The sequence below is a fragment of the Lepidochelys kempii genome, chromosome 6 (genome assembly GCF_965140265.1).
Source record: "Lepidochelys kempii isolate rLepKem1 chromosome 6, rLepKem1.hap2, whole genome shotgun sequence".
NCBI classification, from domain to species: Eukaryota; Metazoa; Chordata; order Testudines; family Cheloniidae; genus Lepidochelys; species Lepidochelys kempii.
Genome location: NC_133261.1, coordinates 39,083,237 through 39,092,542, shown reverse-complemented (window position 1 = coordinate 39,092,542; position 9,306 = coordinate 39,083,237). Strand labels below are relative to the sequence as shown.

At 46.9% G+C, this 9,306-nt stretch overlaps 1 long non-coding RNA gene across 2 annotated transcripts in view; it reads left to right on the top strand.

The window, feature by feature from the left end:
- Positions 1-2,861: 2,861 nt before the first annotated feature.
- Positions 2,862-9,306, top strand: part of LOC140913835 (uncharacterized) — a 122,183-nt gene continuing 115,738 nt past the window's right edge. For both annotated transcript variants that reach the window (XR_012159669.1, XR_012159670.1), the window contains exons 1-2: positions 2,862-3,003; positions 4,264-4,307. This is a non-coding gene — a long non-coding RNA (uncharacterized lncRNA). The remainder of the gene's footprint in view (positions 3,004-4,263; positions 4,308-9,306) is intronic.

Below are 9,306 nucleotides of genomic sequence, written 5' to 3'. Positions count from 1 at the left end.
AGGAATTTTGTCTCTGCATTTCGTCCCGAGGTGACATGTACCCAGTCAATATGGGGATAATTGAACTCCCCCACTGTTACTGAGTTTTTTATTTTGATAGCCTCTCTAATCTCCCTTAGCATTTCATCGTCACTATCACTGTCCTGGTCAGGTGGTCGATAATAGATCCCTACTGTTATATTCTTATTAGAGCATGGAATTACTATCCATAGAGAGTCTATGGAACATGTGGATTCATTTAAGATTTTTATTTCATTTGGTTCTACATTTTCTTTCACTTATAGTGCCACTCCCCCCCCCCACGACCTGTTCTGTCCCTCTGATACATTTTGTACCCCAGAATGATTGTGTCCCATTGATTGTCCTCACTCCACCAGGTTTCTGTGATGCCTATTATATCAATATCCTCCTTTAACACAAGGCACTCTAGTTCACCCATCTTATTATTTAGACTTCTAGCATTTGTGTACAAGCACTTAAAAACTTGTCACTCTTTATTTGTCTGCCCTTTTCTGATGTGTCAGATTTTTTATGTGAATGTTTCTCATCTGATCTGGCCCATACTTTATCCTTTTCCATCCTCTTCTCCTGACTAAAACCTAGAGAATCTCTATCAAAAGACTCTTCTCTAAGAGAAGTCTCTGTCCAATCCACGTACGCCTCTGTAACAATCGGCTTTCCCCCATGTCTTAGTTTAAAGACTGCTCTGCATCTTTTTTAATGTTAAGTGCCAGCAGTCTGGATCCACTTTGGTTTAGGTGGAGCTCATCCTTCCTGTATAGGCTCTCCCTATCCCAAAAGTTTCCCCAGTTCCTAATAAATCTAGAGCTAGTAAAAGACTATACTCCTTAATTATCAAAAGGTAAAACATTAGAACTTTAACCTATGACTTTTCTAGAATACAGTTAGATAATGTTTTTGCTATAGTATTGTACATTGGCTAAGAAAATTTGAGCTGCTGTACAATTTGGGTCAAATCCTGCTTTCTGTTCACAAGGAATTAGTAAATCAGGCTCTACACCTGAGCAAAGTAAGCAAGACTGGCCCTTTTACATTGGAATGGTGCTCTACGGAGCAGTCCCACCTTACTTAGGCAGTTGCTAGTGAGGTTAGACAAGTGAGAGTGAGAGTGAGAGAAGAATCTGGCTTTTTGTTTAATAGACAGTTCATTTTCAATAACAGGTAGCAGCTGTAGTCAAGAGGGCACCTTTCCATCTCTGCTTAGTTAGACAAATATAACCATTTATTTTTGAATGAAGACCTTGATGCAGTCAAACTGTCTACTGGTATTTTATTGTTTAACATTGCAATTAATTGCGATTAATTTTTTGAGTTAATCGCATGAGTTAACTGCGATTAATCGACAGCCCTAGTAATTAGCTAATTAGGGCCAAAGCAAATGGAAGTACAATTCACACTAGTTCATTTAAAACAACAAGTGGAATCCAATACATTAAAAACTCAGAAGACATTGAGTGCTTCTCACACCACCCTATCCATTAACCACAAACCATAAAAATTCCCTAACTACACCTTAAACCCTACAACCTTCCCCCCTCTCAAACTGCCTTAGAAAATAAATGGTCTTTGCATCATGCCCACAACAGGTTTTGGCCCTCATGGGTCAGGAGTGCCCTGAAAGCAGCTATCTCCTGAAGGAGTCCAGCTGAAGCACCTTTGTTAATCCCAACTATAACTGTAACTATGAGGAGCGAGACAGTCTGTCAGGTAGCCAGGTCCAAAATTACTTCTTACTTATTCCTGCCTTGAGTGCAGGGGACTGGACTAGATGACCTACTGAGGTCCCTTTCAATCCTACACTTCTATAATTCATGCGCTGTAGCAAGGGTGGGCAAACTATGGCCTGCGGGCCACATCTGGCCTGCCAACCGATTTAATCTGGCCCTTGAGTGCCAGCCGTAGAGCAGGATCTAGCGCTTGCCCCACTCCTGCGCTCCACCTGGGGAGCAGGCTTGGGGGCCACTCCATGCATGCATGCTGCAGCTCCGGCTCCTATGCACCCTGCTCCCGCCCCAAGTGCCACCCATGCAGCTCCCATTGGCTGGGAATCACGGTCAATGGGAGCTGTGGGGGCAGCACTTGCGGACGGGGCAGTGCACAGAGCTGCGCCTCTGTGTAGGAGTCAGAGGGGAGACATGCCGCTGCTCCCGGGAACTGCTTGAGATTAGCGCCGCCCAGAGCCTGCACCCCGACCCCCCCTTCCCCAACCCTGATCCCCCTCCAAACCCCTTGATCCGAGCCTGGAACACCCTCCTGCACCCCAAACGCCTCATCCCCAGCCCCACCCCAGAGCCCACTCCCCCAGCTGGAGCCCTCACCCCTTCCCTCCCGCCCCGGCCCCTCAACCCCACCTGCACCTCAACCCCCTGGCCCCAGCCCGGAACCCCCTTCCGCACCCTGAACTCCTCATTTCTGGCCCCACCCCAGAGCCTGCACCCCCAGCCCTCACCCCCTCCTGCACCTCAGTCCCAATTTTGTGAGCATTCATGGCCCGTCAAACCATTTCCATACCCAGATGTGGCCCTCTGGCCAAAAAGTTTGCCCACCCCGGCTCTGTAGGCAACAACCAAACCCTTGAAGCTCCCCCAGAAGCCAAAAAACAAATCAGTCGCAGGCGCCAGATCTCGGTGTGCAGCGTACCAAGGAACGAGCTGCCCCCCAACACACACGCCGGCTCTAACCAAGACCCCACCGGGCCCTGGCGGGGGGGGGGGGGCAGCAGGCACCGCAGGGTGCCCCGGCCCGGGGGCTCTGTGCGGGGCGAGCCGCCCCCTTGCCCGGGCAGTTCGGCGGGCTCCCCCTGGTGCTCAGAGCCTAGAACGCGCCCACTCGCCGGTGCCCGTCACATGGGCTCAGCGCCTGTCGTCGGGGGCGGCAGCGGGCTCGAATGGGGCTCGCGCCAGGTAACGGCCGCCCCGCCCCCGGGGGAGTTCGACGGATTCGGGGACGGCGGGGCGGCAGCCGCGCGCCCCCTCACTGCAGGTACCGCCTCGGCTGCCGGGCTCGCCCCTCGCCGCCCTCGAGCCCCACTGGCGAGGGAGCCGCGGCCGGGGGGTCCGGGCGGAGCCGGCTCCCGGCGGCGGTGGGCGCCTCTGGCTCCTGCTCGGGCCGCTGTGAGGGGTGGGGCGCGGGCGGAGTGTGCGCCCGCCTCAGCATCGCCAGTCCCCGGCCCTCAGGAGACCCCAGCCGGGCTCTCGACAGGTCGCGACCGAGCGACTGCAGCGCGGCTGGGGGCCCGCTTCCTGTGTCTCGGGCAGCCTTTGGGGTGGCGCCGCCTCCTGGCGCCGCGGGTTTCGGCTCAGCTGCGGGAGGCTCCCCTGGAACCGCAGGCGCTGGAGGAAACCCCCAAAGAGCCCTGGAGCGGCGATGAGCTCACCCCCGGGTTAGGCAGGCCGCAGGCTGCTCCCTGCCAGTCGTGCAAAGCTTTTCCCCCATCTGGTTAGCGCACCGACCCAGCCCTTTAGCGACATACGTAATGTAGGGAGGAAATTTGTAATAAAGCTGCTTCATACAAATATCACGGTGTCCTCCAGGGAGGGAGGATAAATGGATAATGCCTTTGAGGCTGGCGCACTGATTCTCATGTCTACACTACAAACTTAAGTTGAGTTACAGCCACCACCGTAATTACTTTATAAAAAGTAACCTATTTCCTCTTGTTTATTCCCCCCCCCCCCCGTTCCTCAGACGTTCTTGTTAAACCCTGGATTTGTGCTGGAAATGGCCCACCCTGATTATCATACACATTGTAAGGAGAGTGATCACTTTAGATAAGCTATTACCAGCAGGAGAGTGGGGTGGGGGGAGAGAAAACATTTTGTAGTGATAAATACCCATTTTTTCATGGTCTCTGTGTATAAAAACATCTGTATTTTCCACAGTGTGCATCCGATGAAGTGAGCTGTAGCTCACGAAAGTTTATGCTCAAATAAATTGGTTAGTCTCTAAGGTGCCACAAGTACTCCTTTTCTTTTTGTGAATACAGACTAACACAGCTGTTACTCTGACACTGTAATTACTGCAGTTTTTCAGGTCCACACTGGCCTCCTGTCGGTGGAGCATGTCTCCACCAGGAGTATTTGTACCAACTTAACAGGGGCAGTGTGGCTTCTCACCTCCTGGTGGAGCTTCCCACTGGGAGCCCGGCTGCTGCCCAGGTTCCCTGCTGCCATCTTGCTCCTGGCTCTCAGGGTTGGGGGAGTTCAGAGCAGGGAGCCTATTAACCTTTCTTGTCATTTTCAGGGCTCCAGTGCAGAGCTGTGAAATTGACAAGAATGACAACCAATGTAAGTAACAAAGTGTCTATATGGAGGTTGCCTCCTCCTAACTACACATACCAGGGCTGGGCTTAGGGAAAATGGCACCCTGGGTGAACTTGTATTTTGCCCCCTCTCCTTCCCCCCCCACTCCTGGCTCCTACAGGCTCTCTGGCTCCTTCAGACACAACAGCAGCCGCCAACAACTCCGTCCCACTTTTGGTGAGCCCTGTCTACACATACACTCACACCCTGCTCTGCAGAGATGGGGTACATGGGCGGTGGGGGCAGGGGACACCCTGACATCAGTGGTGCCCCTACCCCAGCAGACTGGAAGCTCCTAGGAGCAAATGGCCAGGGGTGGCTCCAAGGCAGTGGGCAGGATTCTCAGGGCTGTAGATGGCAGCAGGGGGAGGGGCACCCCTGTTCCGGAGGCGTCCCATTTATAATGGCGCCCCCAGCCTCCACCCAGTTCGCCCCTGCTTAAGGCCAGCCCTGACACCTGCATAAGCCCTACACATCTTGTGCAGGTGGAGTTATTATGTCGGTGTAGTAAGGCACTTACATCAATGGGAGCAAGGCTATAGTATAGACACTGACATAATTAGATTGACATAAGCTGCCTTCCATCAACCTAACACTGTAGTGTAGACCAGGCCTCAGGCAGACTGAATTGGGGGTGAACATTCAAATTGAAAGGAAATATAAAGGGAAAGTTAATGTGTCACCCTCAGATTTGCAAATAAATGCTTTAACACCAGAGGCTAATTATGCTGAAAGGTGAATGAAAGGTAATGTGGCCAGGGAAAATTTTGTAATGAGTAAGAGGACTTTAAGGAGAGAGCAGGATGAAGAAAAGAAATCTCAGTGCTTGGAAAAGAGAGAAGGCGTTCCAGATAGGATGCCAAAATGGGAAAAGTGGCAGCTCAGAGGGATGCATTAGATAGCACAAATTACTTTGCCCCTTTTCTTTCAAAGTGTTGTTCTCCCCTATTGTGGAATAGTAGTAGTAGAACTCAGGAGACGTAGAGGAGTGAAGAAATAAGAAGGTGTGAGGTCATAAGTAGCGTGGCAATAGTCCACAAAAGGTTTTTGAAAACTAGGACGTGTCTACACTGCAACAGACACCCACAGCTGGCCCATGCTAGCTGACTCAGGCTAAGGAGCTCAGGCTAAGAGAGCTGTTTAATTGCAACGTAGATGTTCAGGATCGGGACCCTTGCACCACCACTACAACTATTCCATAAAAGGGCCATTTGGATTTGAATAAGAGATAATAAGTAGGGAGTCAGTGAAGGTGAGTGGGATGAGTATGGTCCTGCTTTTCGGAGAGAGAGTGAGTAATCTGGCTCTTGTATTTTCATCTGAAATTTAGAAAGTAACAGGCTTAAAATATCCACTCTTGCAATTATTTTTATTATTATTATGAAGTGATCAGTGCACGTGTAAAGATTTCAATAGAGGAAATGCTGAGATAAGGAAAACTTCAGACAGCAAGGCTGGAAATTTTGAGGCAGTGTTGGCTCCCTACTTGGAGTGCCTATCAATAGCTTGACCGTAGTATTCAGTGACACACAGATGAGGCACGTTAGCTTAAATAGGCATTTTGCACCGCTTTTGCTTTTATTGTTTATCTTTCCTTTCAAAGCCACTGCTTAGTAGTTGTTTAGATTAATTGAATCATCACATTCTAGACCTCTTAAACTACTTACTTCATATTTTTATATACCATATCACCTTCTTGTGCAGTGTAGAAAAACAAATATTAATTGTTTATTTCCACGTAACATGCTATACACAGGACCACATTTTGCTTTAAATCATCCTTGTAATTTTCAGCAGGGCCTCACTGTCTTTAAGGTATGATGTGTAGAGAGATGTGTTATCAAGTGGAAAATCACTTGTGAATGGGAAAGTAGTAAATAGGGTACTATAAAACAAAATGTAAAAAATGGATTTCCAGCCATTACCCAGTACTTTTATGTATCCCTTGTAATCAAATTATTTTTCCCAGTTATCCAAAAATCACTTTTTACAAACTGAAAATATAGTGCAAATTACTTGACAATTGGAATGAAGCTAATCCACATTTTATGAACGAGGTACCATCGTAACACTTGCTAAACTTGAAGTACAGTGAATTTATCAATCTTACTAGTACAAAGCAATTTATTATTGAAAAAAACCAAACCATTTGCCTTACTTGTTCCTTTCATTTATCGCAGCTATCTCTTGTCAAATAGATGTTTCCTGTCCTGAAGTGCTTACAATCTAATATTAAGAAAAGACACAAGTGGGTTTAACAAATAATAAGAAGCAGAAGGGGTGATGATAGTGATATGGTCATTCATGAACATGGGCTTGATTGGGCACAGCTTGTTGCTTCTGATTCAGTTAACAGTGTGTGTGTATAATGTGTGTATACACACACACACACACAGGGATTTGAAGCTACTTATGCCTTTAGTAAAAATGGCCACTACCTCACTGGGGAGGAAGAATGTCTTTAATAAAGATGACTGATTTTTCCTATTTCCAATGAGACTGAAACTTCCCTGTCTTCAGGGAAATCAGGGCCATCTTTTCTAAAGCCTTTACAACGCTTCTTAATCTTCAAATTTTCCAACATATGGCATGTTCCATATGCATGGGAGGAAAAATGACTGAAATGTAGAACATACGTATGTTGTGCGTTATACTATTATTTATAGATAATGTCTTTTCACTGTAAATATTCTTTTTAAGGATATTTTCTCATTGTCTGAAATTAAATCCATTTTTTTTAAAAGATAACCCCAAGAATTCATCTTTTTTCTACCATGTATAATAATAAATTCCTATATGGGTTATTTGAATGTTGGATCTTCTGTTCTCTAGTCCAGGTTGCTCTTAATTGAGCTGCATTAAGAACTCTTTGCAGCTATGTGGAGAAGCCACTTTGCCAGTTACAACTCCTTGCTGGACAGCAGTAGAATGCTGTGAATTGAGACTTTAGGGTTCTATTCTCAGCTTTGGGATGGTGAGTGTTGTCTAGTGATTAGATCAGTAGTAAGTGACACACCGATTTGACAGTTCTTTCTGACAAGAAGTATGGAGAACACTGGGATTTATTCTTGGTTTTGTTAGCCATGGCTTTCTGTGACCATTCAGTTACTTTCTTTGTAAAATGAGGTGGTTGATACTTGACTAGTTAAGATAGGGGCATGAAGAATTGCTCAATAATAAGATCTTAAGTGCTGTTTATATTTGTGCAGTGAATGGAATAGGTGAGATAGTACTGAACACTTGAATAGCAGTAGTTTCTCCTTGTTCCCCAATAGTTTACTTAAGTTTAAATAGGTTTTTTTCTATTACTACTGTTCAATTAGGCAAACTTTCTTTAATACGCTTAAAGTAGCTGGCCTATCTGTATTGCCAGTTGGCCTAGGCAATGCTCGTCACAGAACTCCAACAAAGAAATCTCTTCCTACCTCAGTTTGCTAGAGCCCAGTTCTGTTGACCTGCAGAGCATGAGACAAGACTTGCTGTTTTGCACAAGTTATTTTATGGGATGAGTAAGTGGGGAGAGGTTATGATGGAGGCCAGGAGGAAGACTTTGGCTGTGGAGGGGAAGTCTTTAATTTTTTTGGTAAGGTTTCTTACTTAGTGCTTCCCATATTACATTAAAATTTGTGCTTTTAGTGTATGTAATGCATCTAGAGTTTAATAAGGGGGTCTATGAAATCTAAATTAACACACCTTAAAGGAGAAGACCTGGGAAATGATCAATATAGTGCTGGGGTAAGCAAATGTTTCCATTGCACCAAGTGTAATGAGAATCCTGATCTTTTTCTTACCAAACAGTAGGAAAAAAATTGTTTAAGGGTCTAGAGCTTTGTTTGTGTTTTGTCTTATTACCTAAATAATCCTTGTGGTAACATAAAGAAAGTTAGACAATTAACAGTAAATAAGGCAGCATGTCTGTCACGGAAGTCACGGATTCTGTGACTTTCCATGACTTCTGTAGTGGCTGGTGCTGGCTTAGGGGCTGCCCGAGCCGGGTAGCCCCTAGGCCAGCAGCAGCGGTTTGGGTGTGTGGGGAGGGAGCTCAGGTGTGGGGCAGGAGTGCGTGGCGGCGCTTACCTGGGGGGGCTCTCTGGCTCTGACTGGCATGTCCCTGCAACTCCTAGGCGGAGTGCCTGAGGGCTCTGTGCACTGCCCACACCTGCTTGTGCTGCCCCTGCAGCTCCAATTGGCTGCAGTTCCTGGCCATTCAGGTCTGCGGTTCCTGGCCAATCAGAGCTGCGGAGCGGCACTTGTGGCGGGAGCAGCAAACGGAGCCTCCTGGCTGCCACTCCCCCTAGGAACTACAGGGACATGCCGGTCAGAGCCGGGTAGCGAGCCTGCCAGCTCCACCAACTGCAGCCCCCCAGCACCAGTGAAGGTCCTGGGCCACCGCCCCCAAGCACCCACGGTCCCCGGCCCAAGTTTTAGATAGGGGTATGTAGTAAAAGCCATGGATAGGTCATGGGCTGTGACTTTTTGTTTATTGCCCATGACCTGTCCAGGACTTTTACTAAAAATACCCATGACTAAAACGTAGCCTTAATAGTAAATAAGTAATTTCACAACTGTAAAATAAAACATCATTGAGGGGGTTTCTGTTAAAGGTGTGCTGCTAACAAAATAGAAAATAATAATTTTTTAGTGAGTTATAGTTTGCTTCTCATGCTTAAAGATATAATTCTATATTTCTCTTGCATTTAGAAAGACCCTTTCCTACCCTTCTTGGGTAAAAGGCCAGAGAAAGTCAGGCAAAGCTTTTGAGGGTCCTATCAGCATATGCAAAATACAATTCTCAAATAGATTACAGTCAACGTGAGTTGATTGTGGCTGCCTCACTATAACTACTTCGTCATTTATAATAATACTTGTAAATATGAGGCTTAGAAGGTATGAAAAAAGAAGTAGGATGGGCCTTAAACTCCTATGGAGGGATGCAGAGAACTTGGAGGTGAGTTGCGGAAGAAATCTTTATGACCTTTAACAG